The sequence below is a fragment of the Momordica charantia genome, unplaced genomic scaffold (genome assembly GCF_013281855.1).
Source record: "Momordica charantia cultivar OHB3-1 unplaced genomic scaffold, Mcharantia_2.0 BLBB01000015.1, whole genome shotgun sequence".
NCBI lineage: Eukaryota > Viridiplantae > Streptophyta > Magnoliopsida > Cucurbitales > Cucurbitaceae > Momordica > Momordica charantia.
In genome coordinates, this window is record NW_028275171.1 from 25,174 (window position 1) to 43,878 (window position 18,705).

The 18,705-nt window shown below is 40.3% G+C and overlaps 2 non-coding genes and 1 pseudogene across 2 annotated transcripts; all 3 read left to right on the plus strand.

The window, feature by feature from the left end:
* The first annotated feature begins 183 nt into the window (after positions 1-183).
* Positions 184-290, plus strand: LOC148207953 (small nucleolar RNA R71). Its single transcript, XR_015787556.1, has one exon. It is a non-coding gene; the product is annotated as a small nucleolar RNA R71 (small nucleolar RNA).
* A 14,535-nt stretch (positions 291-14,825) lies between these two features.
* LOC148207954 (secreted RxLR effector protein 161 pseudogene) lies at positions 14,826-15,544 on the plus strand (annotated as a pseudogene).
* A 2,682-nt stretch (positions 15,545-18,226) lies between these two features.
* Positions 18,227-18,333, plus strand: LOC148207955 (small nucleolar RNA R71). The gene has a single exon (XR_015787557.1). It is a non-coding gene; the product is annotated as a small nucleolar RNA R71 (small nucleolar RNA).
* The last annotated feature ends 372 nt before the right edge of the window (positions 18,334-18,705 follow it).

Consider the following 18,705-nt stretch of genomic DNA (forward strand, 5'->3'; position numbering starts at 1 on the left):
TTTGGTGCTTCCCTAGATCTTTGCGAACACCATAGTTCGTTGTGTGAAGCTAAGTCATTTAGGATGTCGACTATCTCGTTGAATGTCTTCTTTGTAAAGGCTCCGTTGACAGCATTGTTTAGCATCATCTTAGTAGGATGATCTAAACCTCTAAAGAAATGTTCTATCTGGATGCATGCCGGCAAGCCATGGTTTGGACATTTCCTGATGAGTTCTTTAAATCTTTCCCACGCCTCGTGAACAGGTTCACGATCATACTGTCTAAAGGAGATGATCTCCTCTCTGATATCAGCGTGGCGAGTAGGTGGGAAGAATTTTGTTAAGAACTTCTCCACTAACGACCCCTATGTGGTGATGGATCCCAGTGGAAATGCATTGAGCCATGCTCTAGTTTGGTCCTTCAAAGAAAATGGAAAAAGTGTTAGTCTAAGAGCATTGTCTGTTATACCCGGTAATCGAAATGCATTTGCAATTTGAATGAATGATTTTAGATGATCATGTGGATCCTCATGTTCCTGCCCTCCAAAATGTCCAATTGTCTGCAAGATTTGGAACATCATTGGTTTAAGCTCAAAGTTTGCGTGGGCTGGAATAGGGTTGACTATCCATGAATCAAAGTTCTGAAAAGTCGTGGCGGCATATTCTCGCATTGCCACGTCTCTATTGTCCGCCATCTGGATATGGTTGAATTCATCATTTCTTGCGTGATCCCTCATATTACCGTTAACAGCAGGTGGATCAACCGGATCACGAGGTGGAATATCTGCCATTGATGTGTTCGTACTCTCTACCTCACTTTCAGGACTGATTTCACCTTCTCTCTCTTTTTGCTTTTCTAGTTGTTTTCGAAGTCTTTGCTCCTTTCGAGTTTTTCGAAGGGTCCGCTCAATCTCAGGGTCAAGGGGTAGAAGAAAAGATCTTGTGCTCATGCACTTTAACTTACCCTTGTGAGATAAACGACAAAAAATATAGAACAAAAACGGTGGATGGAAATTACACCCAACAACGATTCACAAAAATAAAAACTAAAAGAATTTGAAAATAATTTTAAAACTAAAGTCCCCGGCAACGTTGCAAAAAACTTGACTGGTGGTTATGCTGAACGCACGCACTAGGCGTGGTAACAATTCTATAGATGCAAGCGCACACCTGTCAGAGTAATATAAAATGGATGGAGTATCCAAGTATCGATCCTCAAGGACTTCTAAATAATTTCCAAACTCTAAAGTTTTAAAGAATAGTGAACGTTGAAATGAGTGATTCTTGTAAAATGGGAAGTGGTCACAAATAATGGTTTTGGATTTGGGAATTGGTCTTATAATGGTAAAACCTAGCCCAAATTACTTCAAGTTAGCAAACAAAGAATCAAGGATACGTTAAGGACGATATGCATTTTACTTTAGGAACCAACGACTACGCTTTTCACTTGACTCATGTCTAAGCAAGTTCAAAGTCCTAAGACATTTCCTAATATGTCTATTATGAGAGATATCTTAGTTTTAGGATGGAAATAGTCGCAACCTCGGGTTAAGGTCCTATGTCTAGGCTACTTAACCGGAACCCTTATGTCTAAGGCGCTCCTCTCCTCGGTTTAACCACTCAACAATGCAAATAAGCAACCTTTTCAGTATTGACTTGTTATGACTTACAGTGGCCTTCTCTAAATCCTAACTTTTTGGGAAAACATGTTGAGCAATGAATGAAAAGCAAAAACACTACTTCTTAGCAACCCTTTTTAGAAATTAAAGGCTAACTATCCATAACCGGGCTAGAGACGGGAATTTAGAAAGACATATTGAAGAAAATACAGCAAGTAAACTGGTTGAAATTGGAATGCATGTGTGAAAACAAAAGTTAACTAACGGAGAGTTTTTCTCGGGATTGAGAGCTTCGCCCTTCTCTTTCAAGAAAGGGGGAGTGTCACGCGCTCTTTCCTCCAAAAACACAACTCTCTTAACTAAAAATAAAGAAAAGGCAAAGGGAAGATAAGCAAAGTGCTGGATTTTTATATATTTGAATAAGTAGAAAATAACTAAGTACAAATGGGAACAAAACAAAGCTCAAAAAAGGAATGTAAAGTGCTTGGGATTTAAAAACCAAAAGCAACTAATGAAAGCAACTCATAAGTACTTATAAAGCAACAAAGAAACACTAAAAATGATCAAGAGAAGGAAGCAAGGCTTGATGTCTTTGGTGGAGAAGCTGCTAGAATTTATAGCTGTGCAGAATTGGTTAAGTAGGTCCTAAAACGATGGTGAATCACCCATTTCCAACTCCTTTGACTTACTAAATCGTGCTCAAACTGATAGTGGAACACTTCTTCTACACGTATGCATCGGTTGAAACAACCAAAACGCACTGGAAGACGCGTTTCATTAAGGGCAAAGTTGGAAGAAAACCACGTTTTTGCAGCAGCCTAGGCATCTGGCGCCTCTTGAGGTATTTTCCGTCTTTTTGCTTCTTTTGATTAATTTCCACTCCCAAATGGTCCTAAAATGTCATAAATATAATATAAGCCAACCACAAACCATCATATATGAATTTTTCATGAATTGGAACTCAAATGACCGAGAAAAGTCCGAAACAAAGCTAAAACATAGTAAAAACAGCATCTAAAACCTTCTTTTTACGCATGTAAACAAGAGTAATCATGTATAAGCTCTAAGGGCTCTTTGGCTCTATAACATTTTCCAGTAAAAGGTCTTTTAGTAATCTTGCCTTCAAAACAAGACTCACATGGTGGTAAAGAATCGTCTTCTAACTTACTTAAAATGCCATTCTTAACCAACCTCCCTATCCTATTGAGATTAATGTGACCTAATCTTAAGTGCCAAAGATAGGTATCTTCCTTTTGAGAAACTTTTTGCCTTTTATTTTGAGTTCTAGCATTTTTAAACAACTTGGTATTTAAAACTGCTTTCGTTATGGTTGGTCTTAGCACATACAAGTTGTTTTCAAGCAAAGCAGAACAAATATTAACACCTTTTCTCGAAATGAACGCTTCATTCATATGAAAAGAAATTGAATACATATGTTCCAACAAACAAGAAATTGAAATTAAGTTCCTTTTAATTTTAGGAACAACGTACACATTATCTAATAATATATACATATTCTTATTTGTAAACAACTTGAGCTCCCCTACCGCCACAGCTGAGACGACCTCTCCCGTTCCGACCTTGAGAGTCATCTCTCCCGCGTCAAGCTGCCTCCAGGAACTAATTCCCTGAAATGAAGAACAAACGTGATTAGTGGCGCCTGAATCCAGTATCCAGGCGGAGTCATCATTCTCCACTAAACATGTTTCCAATACAAGTAAATCATATTTACCTTCGTTGGCTTTCATCTTTTCGGCCAAGTACTTTGGGCAGTTGCGCTTCCAATGCCCGTCCATATTGCAGTGGAAACACTTTCCTTTCTCTGCAACCTTGACCTTTCCTTTCTGGGCAGCAGCAGTTGAGTTAGGTTTAGACCCTTTACCAGCAGCCTTCTTCTTGGGCGCAGACCTCGTTCCAGAGGACGATCCTTTGTTGAACCTCTTTGAGGTGGCAACATTTGCCTCCCCTTCTTGTCCCTTACATTTCATAAGAGACTGGTAGGTTTGCAGCTCGTTTAGGAGCGTGTTAAGAGTGTACTCCAACTTATTCATAACCGCATTGCTGCGGAATGGAAGGAAACTCTTCGGAAGAGATTCCAGATTAAAGCTGACCTGACTCTGCTCGTCTATGACGGCCCTGTTCGACTCAGCCACGTTGAAGTGGACCATTAGGTTGAGAACGTGTTCTCGCACTGAGAAGCCCTCCTTCATGCGGGAGTTGTAAATGAACTTAAGGGCTTCATGTCGAGCCTGTGAGGACGGTTGTCCAAACATGCTCTGCAGCGAGTCCATGATCTCCTTAGTGGTGACCGTGTCCTCGTGCTTCTTGGCAAGCACATCAGATATGCTCGCCAAGATGTAGACCTTGGCCTTGTCATTGGCCTTGATCCACCTGTCATAGGCGTTGCGCACCGCCACATTGGCGTTAGGCGCAGGAGCTTGAGGACAATCCTCTTGCAAGACGAACATAAGCTCATCTATCACGAGAATAGTGTTTAGGTTTGACTTCCATTGTTTGTAATTTTTGCCATTAAGTCTTTGCGCGGCTAAGAGTGCAATAATGGAAGTAGACATGCTGAAAGTAAAAACAAATCTGTATTAGTTTCATGCATTAACCTTTTATACCCAATCAAAATTTTAGCAAAACTAATTAAGCACCCTAACAAAATTGTTTTGCAACGACGCTTCAGTGATTTAGAGCAACAGCCACCGTAGGGCGGACAGGTACTTGACTGGGTGTTTATGCTGAACGCACGCACTAAGCGTGGTAACAATTATATAGATGCAAGCGCACACCTGTCAGAGTAATATAAAATGGATGGAGTATCCAAGTATCGATCCTCAAGGACTTCTAAATAATTTCCAAACTCTGAAGTTTTAAAGAATAGTGAATGTTGAAATGAGTGATTCTTGTAAAATGGGAAGTGGTCACAAATAATGGTTTTGGATTTGGGATTTGGACTTATAATAATAAAACCTAGCCCGATTTACTTCAAGTTAGCCAACAAAGAATCAAGGACATGCTAAGGATAATATGCATTTTACTTTAGAAACTAACGACTACGCTTCTCACTTTACTTATGTCTAAGCAAGTTCAAAGTCCTAAGACATTCCCTAATATGTCTATTATGAGATATATCTTAGTTTTAGGATGGAAATAGTCGCAACCTCGGGTTAAGGTCCTATGTCTAGGCTACTTAAGCGGAACCCTTATGTCTAAGGCGCTCCTCTCCTCGGTTTAACCACTCAACAATGCAAATAAGCAACCTTTTCAGTATTGACTTGTTAAGACTTACAGTGGCCTTCTCTAAATCCTAACTTTTTGGGAAAACATGTTGAGCAATGAATGGAAAGTAAAAACACTACTCTTAGCAACCCTTTTTAGACATAAAAGGCTAACTATCCATAACCGGGCTAGAGACGGGAATTTAGAAAGACATATTGAAGAAAATACAGCAAGTAAAATGGTTGAATGTGGAATGCATGTGTGAAAAACAAAAGTTAACTAACGGAGAGTTTTTATCGGGATTGAGAGCTTCGCCCTTCTCTTTCAAGCAAGGGAGAGTGTCACGTGCTCTTTCCTCCAAAAACACAACTCTCTTAACTAAAAATAAAGTAAAGGCAAAGGGAAGATAAGCAAAGTGCTGGATTTTTATATATTTGAATAAGTAGAAAATAACTAAGTACAAACAGGAACAAAACAAAGCTCAATAAAGGAATGTAAAGTGCTCGGGATTTAAAAACCAAAAGCAACTAATGAAAGCAACTCAAAAGTACTTAGAAAGCAACAAAGAAACACTAAAAATGATCCAGAGAAGGAAGCAAGGCTTGATGCCTTTGGTGGAGAAGCTGCTGGAATTTATAGCTGTGCAGAATTGGTTAGGTAGGTCCTAAAACGATGGTGAATCACCCATTTCCAACTCCTTTGACTGACTAAATCGTGCTCAAACTGATAGTGGAACACTTCTTCTACACGTATGCATCGGTTGGAACCACCAAAACGCACTGGAAGACGCGTTTCATTAAGGGCAAAGTTGGAAGAAAACCACGTTTTCTGCAGCAGCCTAGGCGTCTGGCGCCTCCTGAGGTATTTTTTCCGTCTTTTTGCTTCTTTTGATTAATTTCCACTCCCAAATGGTCCTAAAATGTCATAAATATAATATAAGCCAACCACAAACCATCATATATGAATTTTTCATGAATTGGAACTCAAATGACCGAGAAAAGTCCGAAGCAAAGCTAAAACATAGTAAAAACAGCATCTAAAACCTTCTTTTTACGCTTGTAAACAAGCGTAATCACACCCCCAAACTTAACTTTTTGCTTGTCCTCAAGCAAATACCATTCTATTGCCTTTGTAAGCTTAGTCACTATAAACCAAGTTTGAAATGATAAAAACTTTCTCTTTCAAAATCCTTTTTCCTTTCAAAAATAGAAAACGTTTTCAAATACCCCTAAGGAATCTGCACACTCCCTATTTCAACCGAGACTTTCAATCATAAATTGTCTCAAGTTATAGATATGTTGCACGACTTCTCGAACCTGATCTCGCAGCTATTGGTTCTCCTCCCGGAGACGACGGATCTCCGATGTAGGAGACGTCCCGGTACCTTCCCTTATTTGTAGCGCATGGGCGATAATTCTCCGAATATTCTTCTCTTCCACAATTGGGGCATCTCTCTTAATTTGATCCTCAAGGAGCTGTACACCTTGTCGCAAGCATAAAGAAGTGACCAAGCGTGGGTGATAAAGCTTACCACGTGTCCGGTGGGCACACTCATGGATACTGGTATTGATCAATTCTCCATAATTCACATCTATGCCCTTTAGCATGACATAAACCAGCAGAGCCCTATCCTGAGTGACATGTTCATCATGCTCCGTTGGCAGAATTCTGTTTTTGACTATGTATAACCATCCTGCAGCAGTTAGGGAAACATCCTCGGGTTTTAGTCGTACCTTGCCATGAGTAGTCAAATCCCAAGTGGCAGAGGGCTTCCCAACACATTCTAGAGCCTCATCAAGCTGTTCTAGAGTCGGAGTCACTAACATCTTATTGCCCACAGCATCTCTGATATTCTTAATGTTGAAGGTGTAGTTGATCTAAGTGGCATCAAACCTTATTTCCTTCCCACGCACTATGGCTATATGTGACTGGGGATGGACAACAGCATAGAACTCTCTAACTAACTCCAAACCTCACATTGTATGGGCTGAATGAGTGGTCTCCATTCTTTATCTCTAGCGGTCTCCCTCCAATCATCAGGCACATCTCCTAGAGTGAGATCGAATCCCAATTCTGTCATAATCTTACGGGATTTCATTAATGAAGTGCGAGTGGCTAAATTTGCCGCGTTCCATTACGTCTCGACCTCCTCTCCCTCAGATAAGTCTAGTTCGATGGTATCAACTGGCCCAGGTGCCACTACCTTCTTCTTAGCTTCAGATGCTTTAGCTTTCGTAGCTCTCGTTTTAGGTTCATTTATGGGCACTGTCGGCTTCTTAGTCTGAACTGCACGACGTTTTGAACTCTTTTTCTCCCACCTCTTGTATTGGAACATTTCCCTTATCGTCTGCGTGTCCTCAGGATCTTCTTTGCTGGTAGGTTCTTGAGTATTATTCTCCCCAACCTTGGATCTACCTGTATCACACCCAAGCAGGTTAACTGCATTAGAAGGAATAGTGTGAGCATCGCTTACCCCTGGTAGAGTGGCCATCGGTGTGACATACTCATCCGTTGCCAACGGAGTAGATCCAGTTGCCCCAGTAGGCAACTCTTGGTGACTACAAAATGCTCCTTCTGTAGGTGTATCCAATGGGGAAGGTTCCTGAGTATCTGTTCTCACCACTTCGTTCTCGGTATCCTCCGTTTCCGGCATATTTGAACAATTGCCTCGTGAAACCAGTAGAAAATCATCATTACCATCTCCTGGTGTAATAATCAATGGAGATGAATAAAACTGCTCCTCATCCCTGTTCTCCATAGATGAATCCTTAGACGTCAGACGCCTACTACTCCCATTTTCCTCAATTTCTGGGTCCGACATCACCTTCTTGCCCTTCCTCTTTTGTCCTATCGAGACCCCGGGCTCTAGCCTATGGCTATGGCTCTTCTCTTGCTCTCCTCCATGCTCATCTCCTGTATCCATTGGCATATTGGTTGGGATTGGCATCCTAGGAGGCTCTAAGGGTTTTAGGTGTCCCATGTTGAAGGTACTCAATATGTTAGGGTTCAATTGGGGTGCTTGAGGTCCTCTTTCTAGGAATGGAAGTTGAGGTGGTGGGGGAAACCTAGGTGAAATCATCCCATAATTGTGTGGAGGTACCCAATGACCCATTTCATAATAAGGTGGAAGACTAGGAAATAGAGTAGATGAGTTGGGCATTCCATAAGGATGAACACTAGCTGGAATTTGCATTTGAGACAAGGGAAAATGATAGGAAGGAACCGGGTTAAACATAAACGGTTGGTACATACCCGGATTGATCATTGGAGGAAGTTGTTGAGGATTTTCAGCCCTAAACTCATTGTTTTGAGGTATACTAAGGGTGGGTAGTTGCTGAAAATTTACATAACCATGTGGAGCCATTATAGGAGGTTGTGTAGGAGCTTGGGAAGGAGAAGTAGGGAGTGAAATGTGTTGAGAAGAAGAAGCCATAGAAAGAAATAAAGGCTGGAATTTTCTGCTTCTTCTTGGTTGTGGCCGAAATCGAGAACAATGGTGGAGAAGGGAGTGGGTTTTTTGAAAAACAAAGGGGAGGAAGAGAGTTGTGTGAGTTTTGGTGGAGGTGCAAGGCTTAGGCAATGGGTCTATTTAAAGCTTTCCCCAAACTAAATCCTAAATGGAAAGGGATTGTGATTTAAGTTCAACTAGGTTTCCTAAACCTAACAGGAAAAAATAAGTTTGAATTCCAAATAGGAGTAGGTAAACAAGATTTGAAGTATTTTTGAGTTTAAGGAGAGATTTGAAACTTAAATCACAAAGGATTAATGTTTGACCCAAAATAAAACCCATAAAATTCGAAATTGAAACCCAAATCATGAAGGAAAAAGAAATTCGAAATACTGGAAAAAACAGAGCAGGCGCCAGGCGCCTGCGTAATTTTTTTCAACGTTTTTTTTTTCTTTCTTTTTTTTCAACGTTTTCAAAAACATTCTCTTAATAAGAAATTTTTTTTTATAATTAAACAAAAAGAATGCAAGATACAAAAACTTCATTCTTTTACTTTTGTTCTTTCAAAACGGATAAGGAAAAACATTTTTCGCAAACATTTATTGACCTGAAAGTTGAATAGAGGTTTTTCCTCTATCCACTGGTTCTCCAAAATACGGCTTAAGTCTCTGCCCATTTACTTTAAAAATACTTCCCTTAGAGTCAACTAGATCCACTGCCCCATATGGGTAGACTTTAAAAATTTTAAAGGGACCGGACCATCTAGACTTAAGTTTCCCAGGAAAAAGTTTCAACCTAGAATTGAATAACAGAACCAGATCACCTTCTTGAAGATTGTTCGGTCGAAGACGCCTATCATGCCACTGTTTAGTTTTTTCCTTAAACAGCTTAGCATTCTCATAAGAAAATTGCCTGTGTTCTTCTAATTCCAACAATTGTAACATCCTCGCTTCACCTGCAGCCGACAAATCAAAATTTAATTTCTTAATAGCCCAAAATGCTTTATATTCTAGCTCAAGAGGCAAATGACATGCTTTTCCAAAGACTAGCCTATAGGGGGACATGCCGAGGGGAGTCTTAAATGCTGTCCTATATGCCCAAAGTGAATCATCAAGCTTCAAAGACCAATCCCTACGGTTAAGATTTACAGTTTTTTCTAAAATGTTTTTTATCTCCCTATTAGATATTTCGGCTAACCCATTCGACTGAGGATGATATGCTGTTGCAACCCTATGCCGCACATTGTATTTAGCCAGCAACTTTAGCATAGACCGATTCACAAAATGAGCCCCCCCATCGCTTATCAGACAACGTGGGGTTCCATAACGCGTAAAAATGTGCTTTTGCAAAAAACGAATGACAACTTTAGAATCATTGGTAGCAGTTGCAATGGCTTCTATCCATTTCGAAACATAATCTACTGCTAACAATATATAAAGCTTACCATTAGAAGATGGAAATGGACCCATAAAATCTATACCCCACACATCAAATATTTCAATCTCCAAGATCGGGGTTTGAGGCATTTCGTGGCGTTTAGACATATTACCTGTCCGTTGACATTTGTCACAAACCTGCGCAAACTTATGTGCATTTTTGAACAGAGTGGGCCAAAAGAACCCACTTTGCAAAACCTTGGCTGCGGTTTTGTGTCCTGCAAAATGTCCTCCATATGGAGACATATGACAAGCGTCTAATATCGTCTCGTGCTCTTCTTCTGCTACACACCTGCGTAAGATATTGTCAGGTCCTAGCTTATATAAAAAAGGTTCATCCCAACGATAAAATCGAACTGCATTTAGAAATTTCTTTAACTGTTGCTTGTTAAACTCATAAGGAACTATTCGACTTACCAAATAATTTGCTATATCGGCATACCACGAAACTGAATCAACTCGCAAGAGTTGCTCGTCAATAAACTATTCACGTATAACAGTTCCATCATCACAGAGCGGAGATTCCAATCTAGACAGGTGATCAGCAACTTGGTTTTCAGTACCCTTCCTGTCCTTAACTTCAATATCAAACTCTTGAAGTAACAAAATCCACCGTATCAAACGTGGTTTCGCATCTTTTTTAGCAAATAAATATTTTAAAGCAGAATGGTCAGTAAAAACAATGACTTTTGTGCCTATCAAGTAAGACCTAAACTTATCAAAGGCGAACACAACTGCTAACAGTTTCTTTTCAGTAGTATTGTAATTGAGTTGTGCACCGGTCAGAGTCTTACTAGCATAATACACAGGATGCAAGATCTTGTTTTTACGTTGACCTAACATAGCTCCTATTGCATAATCACTAGCATCACACATGAGCTCGAAAGGTAAATCCCAATTATGTTCGATAATTATAGGGGTTGAACTTAAAGCAACTTTCAACATTTCAAATGATTTTAAACAGTCATCATCAAAAACAAATGGTCTATCATGTTCTAACAATTGACACAAGGGTTTAGAAATTTTAGCAAAGTCTTTTATAAAGCGGCGGTAAAATCCCCCATGCCCTAAAAAACTTCTAATCCCTTTAACATTTATGGGAGGAGGTAGCTTTGAAATGATGTCTATCTGTTGAATTAGTTAGAAGTTAAGATTATGTGGACTTAGTTAGAAGTTGTTTTAAAGTTGTTTAGATTTTGTGTTTAAATTTAGCAAATAAATCTCCTTTTTTGTTAGGAAAGTTAGAAGGTTATTCCTAGATTTTGTTTCCTCTTGTAACCTATAAATAGTGTCTCTATTCCTCATCTTTGATCAATCAATTTGAGAATTTATTTCTTCTCTCTTTTCTCGTGTATGTCTCTCTGGTGTCTCTATCCTTAGTTTTTATGGTATCAGAGCTAGGTTTAGATTGACACCAGAATGGTTAAAATAGCCATGATGACTGATGTGCGCAAGGATGAGAGTTCCGACGGATCGAATACGACCTCAATTTCTCTCCCTAAAAGCACATCCACGACACCTCACATCTCTATCTTTGAAAACACTTCGCTCCAAATTACCTCTCCAAAACTCAACGGAAAAAATTTTCTGCAATGGTCTCGATCGGCCCTCATAGTTATTCGTGGCCGCAGTCGACTCGGGTACATCAATGGCACGATAGCAGAACCAGATGAAGCTGACCCATTTTTTTCCGTGTGGGATGCACAAAACTCAATGGTCATGGCATGGCTTATTAACTCGGTGGAGGAGGACATTAAATAATCCTTCATCTTCTACTCAACAGCAAAGGATCTTTGGAATGCGCTCACTATGACTTTTTTTGATTTTGATAACTCGGCTCAATTGTTTGAATTACGCAATAAGGCACGTTCCTTACGACAAGGTCAATCCGATGTCACCTAATACTACAGGTCATTACGTAGGTTGTGGGCTGAACTTGATTTATGTCTCAATCTCGAATGGGAGAACTCGAAGGATGCTGAACGCTTCCGCAAACACGTCGAGAAGGAACGAATTTATGATTTTCTTGCATGTCTTCGTCTGGAATTAGATGATGTGCGTGGCCGCTTACTTGCCACAAAGCCAATCCCAGCCATTGACGAAATCTTCGCAGAAGTTCGCTGGGAGTCAAGCCGTAAACGTGTGATGATGGGTGATACACACACAAAACCTCTGTCCCTCTCACTGGAATCATCAGCTCTGGCGGCACGAGGTGCACCACCACCTTCATCCCGATCTACTCGTCGGAACAACCTATGGTGTGATCATTGTAAGCGCACAAACCATACAAAAGATCGGTGTTGGGAACTCCATGGTCGTCCTCAACGGAAGAATTTATCAGGGGATTATCGGCCACCTCCACCTACAAATACTCCATCTTCTCGAACCAGCTCGTCCGGCTATCAAGTGGGCCCTAGTGTGTCAAACTCCCAAAATTTGGCCATCTCTCTCCCTCCATTTTCGAAGGCACAACTTGAACAGCTCTATCGCCTCTTAACACCGTCGGTTGAGTCTACTCCTTCGTCAAGTTTTGTGGCACAACGAGGTATTTTTAGTGCAGCTTTAACAAGTCAGCAGCATTCCGATCAGTGGATCTTAGATTCGGGTGCAACTGATCATATGACCGCTTTTCATGATATGTTTACCATGTACTCACCAAACCCGATTCAGACACATGTCAAGCTTGCAGATAGGTCATCGGCCATTATTAAGGGCTTTGGTTCTGTTGTTCTTAGCCCAAACATTACATTGCACTCAGTGCTCCATGTGCCTAAATTATGTTGCAATCTAATTTCTGTTCAGAAGTTGACTCATGATTTAAAGTGTCAAGCCCTGTTCACTGACTCTAAGTGTTTGTTTCAGGACTTGATAACGGGAACGATGATTGGAAATGCTGATGGCTTTGAAGGGCTCTACTACTTCAGAGGACCAAGTCTAAGAAATAAACAAGTTTTCCAGGTTGGTAGTGAGTCGAATTCTAGGGAACAACAAATTCTACTTTTACATCGCCGTTTAGGGCACCCGATTTTTCAGTATCTTAAACATTTGTACCCTTCACTTTTTCATAAAGATGACCTTTTTACTTGCGAAGTGTGTCAACTTGCAAAACACTCTCGTACATCTTATCCTTCTGTTGAGTATATACCATCCAGTCCATTCACAATGATTCATAGTGATTTATGGGGGCCGTCTCGCATTAAAACTATGTCCGGTAAACGTTGGTTCCTTACCTTCACTGATGACCACACTAGGGTTTGTTGGGTCTATTTACTTAAAGAAAAATCAGAAACTGCATCAATCTTTCAACAGTTTCATTCTCTCATTCATAATCAATTTAATACGAGAATAAAAATTCTTCGCACAGATAAGGGGACAAAATATTTTAATCAAATATTGGGAACTTTTCTGTCTCAAAATGGAATCACTTACCAAAGTTCCTGTGTCATTACCCCCCAACAAAATGGTATAGCTGAAAGGAAAAATAGGCATCTTTTAGAAACTGCTCGTGCTCTCATGTTCACCAATTCTGTTCCTAACTGTTTTTGGGGTGATGCTGTCCTTACTGCTTGTTATCTCATTAATCGGATGCCCTCTCGTGTTCTGAAATTTAACACTCCACTAGAAATCTTACTCACTATCTATCCGCAAATTCGATCTATCCTCACAATTCCCCTCAAAATATTTGGATGTACTGCATTCACTCATGTTTATGATCATGAACGTCACAAATTGGAGCCAAAAGCCAGAAAGTGTGTCTTCCTTGGTTACTCTCCTACTCAAAAAGGCTATAAATGCTATTGTCCATTCACCAATAAATTTTACACTACCATGGATGTCACATTTTTTGAGTCTCAATCTTTTTTCTCCCTAAATTCCCCTCAGGGGAAGACTGAGCCTATTAAAAGTAGTCTTGATGGAAATTTTTGGGAGATTGACGATCTAAATACCAGAATTGAGTCCCCTCAGTCAAAAATACCTGAGATTGATGGTCTAAATACCGAGTCACCTCAGCCAAAATACCTATCCCGATCGTCCCAATTACTCAGATAGAAGAGTCAGTTCCTATTATTTCCTGTAATAATGAAGATGATCAAGTCAACCCAAATCGAAGTGACAAGCAACCTGAGACTCTTGTTTATTCTCGGCGACAAACGGTTCAAAGAGGAGTGGAGCCACCACAGCCTCAACAGCAAAGTCATGAATCCATCTCGTCCTTAGGTACTGAACAATCTACCCTTGTGCCTCAAGACAATACTAATGATCTTGATCTTCCTATTGCACTTAGGAAGGGTGTGAGATCGTGTACTCAACATCCAATTGCTCGATGTATTGGTTATAGTCATTTATCTTCAGCAGTTCAGACCTTGGCTCTCAATCTGGAAGCCAATGAGGTACCAAAATCCATTCAAGAGGCTATGAGCAATCCACAGTGGAAAAATGCGGTAGATGATGAAATGAAGGCTTTGAAGCTTAATGATACGTGGACAGTAGTTGATCGTCCTCAAGATAAACCAACGGTAGGATGCCGATGGATCTTTACTGTCAAATATAAGGCTGATGGGTCCATTGAAAGGTATAAAGCAAGATTGGTGGCCAAAGGATACTCTCAGACTTTTGGGGTAGACTATCAGGAGACATTTGCACCCGTTTCAAAATTAAACACAATCCGTGTCCTCTTGTCTCTTGCTGCAAATCTGGATTGGAAACTACAACAACTGGATGTCAAGAATGCATTCCTCAATGGAGATTTGGAAGAAGAGGTGTACATGGACCTTCTTCCTGGATTTGACATTGATAAGTATGATGGAAAGGTGTGTAAGCTGAAGAAATCTCTCTATGGTTTAAAACAATCCCCACGTGCATGGTTCAGGCAATTTTCAAAGGCTGTTTGTAAACAAGGATATACCCAAGCTCAAACTGACCATACAATGTTCTACAGGCACTCTCAAGGTAAGATCACCATCCTCATTGTTTATGTCGATGATATTATTGTCACAGGTGACTATCATGAAGAAATAGAGAGACTAAAACAGGCACTTGGAAAGGAGTTTGAAATAAAGGACCTGGGAACACTTCGGTATTTTCTAGGGATGGAAGTTGCACGGAGCAGAACTGGTATATCTGTGTGTCAAAGAAAATATGTATTAGACCTCTTGAAGGAAACCGGAATGCTTGGATGTAAACCATCTGATACTCCAATAAGTCCCAATCATAAGTTGGGAGAGAGCCTAGATGGGGTACCCGTTGATAAAGGGAGATATCAGCGTCTTGTTGGAAGATTAATCTATTTATCCCACACTAGGCCGGATATTGCATTTGCAGTAAGTGTTGTAAGTCAATACATGCATGCTCCTACTGAAGAACACATGGAAGCCGTGTATCATATTCTTAGATATCTTAAAGGAACTCCAGGGCTTGGATTATTTTTCGGAAAGGATGATGACAGAAAGATTAAGGTGTTTACAGATGCTGATTGGGCAGGTTCTATTCAAGATAGGAGATCTACGACAGGATATTGTACCTTCGTATGGGGTAATCTTGTTACATGGAGGAGTAAGAAACGATCAGTTGTTGCAAGAAGTAGTGCTGAGGCTGAATTCAGGGTATTATCTCATGGTATTTGTGAGATAATGTGGCTGAAACTCCTCCTCCAAGAACTCAAGATCAGGTTTGATAGTTCAATGGAAGTCTATTGTGACAACAAGGCTGCAATTGCTATTGCACACAATCCAGTGTATCATGATCGTACTAAACATGTTGAGGTTGACAGGCATTTTATCAAGGAGAAGATTGAAGAGAAACTTATAAATCTGATGTATGTTCCATCATCAGATTAAGTTGCAGATATCCTAACAAAAGGACTCTTGAGACCCATATTTGAATGGTTGTTGATCAAGCTGAAACTGTTCAATCTGTATAGTCCAGCTTAAGGGGGAGTGTTGAATTAGTTAGAAGTTAAGATTATGTGGACTTAGTTAGAAGTTGTTTTAAAGTTGTTTAGATTTTGTGTTTAAATTTAGCAAATAAATCTCCTTTTTTGTTAGGAAAGTTAGGAGGTTATTCCTAGATTTTGTTTCCTCTTGTAACCTATAAATAGTGTCTCTACTCCTCATCTTTGATCAATCAATTTGAGAATTTATTTCTTCTCTCTTTTCTCGTGTATGTCTCTCTGGTGTCTCTATCCTTAGTTTTTACTATCTTAGCGTGGTCTACCTCTATTCCTTGCTTGGAAATTTTGTGACCCAAAACAATACCCTCTTGTACCATGAAATGACACTTCTCCCAATTCAGGACTAGGTTTGTTTGTTCACATCTCTCCAATACTCTCTCCAAATTAACTAAACATGCGTCAAAAGAATTTCCAAAAACAGAAAAGTCATCCATAAAAACTTCTAGAATATTTTCTACCATGTCATAGAAGATGGCCATCATACACCTCTGAAAAGTCGCGGGTGCATTGCATAATCCAAAGGGCATTCGCCTGAAAGCGAACGTACCATACGGACACGTAAATGTTGTCTTCTCCTGGTCTTCTCGAGCAATAGTAATTTGATTATAACCCGAATATCCATCTAACAAAAAATAGAAATCCTTACCTGCCAGACGGTCGAGCATCTGGTCAATAAACGGTAGAGGAAAATGGTCTTTCTTTGTTACCTTGTTGAGTTTGCGATAGTCAATGCAAACTCTCCACCCACTCACAGTTCGGGTTGAGATGAGCTCATTCTCCTCGTTGGCCACCACAGTTATACCCCCTTTCTTTAGTACACACTGTACTGGGCTTACCCAGCTACTGTCGGATATTGGGTATATAACACCGGCGTCAAGCCATTTAAGAATTTCTTTCCTTACAACCTCTTTCATCTTCGAGTTCAACCACCTTTGACTCTCAATAGAGTTCTTAGCATCTTCTTCCAATAAGATTTTGTGCATGCAAAAGGCCGGGCTTATCCCTCGGATATCTGCTATCGTCCATCCAATGGCCTTTTTGTGCTTCTCCAAAATCTGCAATAAAGAATATTCATTAGTAGGTGATAAATTGGAAGCTATAATAATTGGTAAAGTGTCGTTATCCCCTAGATACGCATATTTCAAATGCGACGACAATGGCTTCTGCTCCAACGTGGGTGGTTCCACTATGGACGGAAGTAACGACTTGCATTCTTCCTTTTGTATTTTTTAAACAAGATTAGTCACATGGAACATGGAATGGTAAAACTGCCAGGATCGTTACATTTCATGGGTAGCGGGCTGCCTACGGCTTCACTACTACATTTTGTCATGGGTACCGGTTCATGCTCTTCTATCTTTTTCTTCCTAGAAACTATATCTTTCAAAAACTTAGCATAATTTGGCATTTGTTCTAGAGCATCTACTAACGGTATATTTATATGCAATTGTTTTAAAATATCTAAAAATTTTCTAAACTGGGAATTATTATTTTTCTTAACTAATCTTTGTGGAAACGGGGGAGTAGGGGTAAAAGAAGGTTGTACTTGTGGAGGAACACTCGGGTGTCCTCATTACCTTTTCAAATATTTTATTTTTCTGGTGTTGTTGGATTCTCTGGTATCTTTACAGTTGGTTCAGTGGACGGAATCTGTACATCTGTAGTTGGCATTGTTGGTCCATCATATGCCAGTCCGCTCCTAAGGGTGACAGCTTTGCACTGTTCTTTCCCTTCTCGTTTTGGTAATTCAGTATGGCCTGAAAAAGAACCTTGTGGTCTATTCTTCAATTCATTGGCGAGCTGTCCCAATTGGGTCTCGAAATTCCTCATTGATGCCGCTTGGGATTGTATCACTGCGTCGGTTCGGGCCATGTACTCCTTCATCATATTCTCAAGATTTGAGTTGTTATTTTGAACTGGTGGAGTCTGTGTTCTCTGATTGTACTGCTGTTGCGGTGGCGGGATGTATTGCTGTGTAGGTGGAACATAGGGCTGCTTGTTCTGCTGGCTCTGCCCTTGATTAAAACCGCTCGAACCTCCTTGACCTCCTCATGAGAAATTAGGGTGGTGCGTCCAACCTGGGTTGTAGGTGTTCGAATATGGGTTAATGTTCCTATTGTTCCCATGTCCTACATAAAAAACGGAAGCAGGGTTATGTGGACAATTATCATAAATATGGTTTTCACTGCAAAATGAACAAATGAGATCGTTGACTTGGCAAACAGGGGCAGGAGTGCAATAATCCGACTGCACAGGTTGTATCGGCGTGGCTAATGGATTTTTTATACCCAACGCCATCTTTTTCAGCCTCTGGTTAATTGTAACCATCTCTTTTTGCATCGAGGTCGCAATGTCTAGAGCCAAAACTCCAGCTGGATCTTGCTTCTTTGGTGCTTCCCTAGATCTTTGCGAACACCATAGTTCGTTGTGTGAAGCTAAGTCATTTAGGATGTCGACTATCTCGTTGAATGTCTTCTTTGTAAAGGCTCCGTTGACAGCATTGTTTAGCATCATCTTAGTAGGATGATCTAAACCTCTAAAGAAATGTTCTATCTGGATGCATGCCGGCAAGCCATGGTTTGGACATTTCCTGATGAGTTCTTTAAATCTTTCCCACGCCTCGTGAACAGGTTCACGATCATACTGTCTAAAGGAGATGATCTCCTCTCTGATATCAGCGTGGCGAGTAGGTGGGAAGAATTTTGTTAAGAACTTCTCCACTAACGACCCCTATGTGGTGATGGATCCCAGTGGAAATGCATTGAGCCATGCTCTAGTTTGGTCCTTCAAAGAAAATGGAAAAAGTGTTAGTCTAAGAGCATTGTCTGTTATACCCGGTAATCGAAATGCATTTGCAATTTGAATGAATGATTTTAGATGATCATGTGGATCCTCATGTTCCTGCCCTCCAAAATGTCCAATTGTCTGCAAGATTTGGAACATCATTGGTTTAAGCTCAAAGTTTGCGTGGGCTGGAATAGGGTTGACTATCCATGAATCAAAGTTCTGAAAAGTCGTGGCGGCATATTCTCGCATTGCCACGTCTCT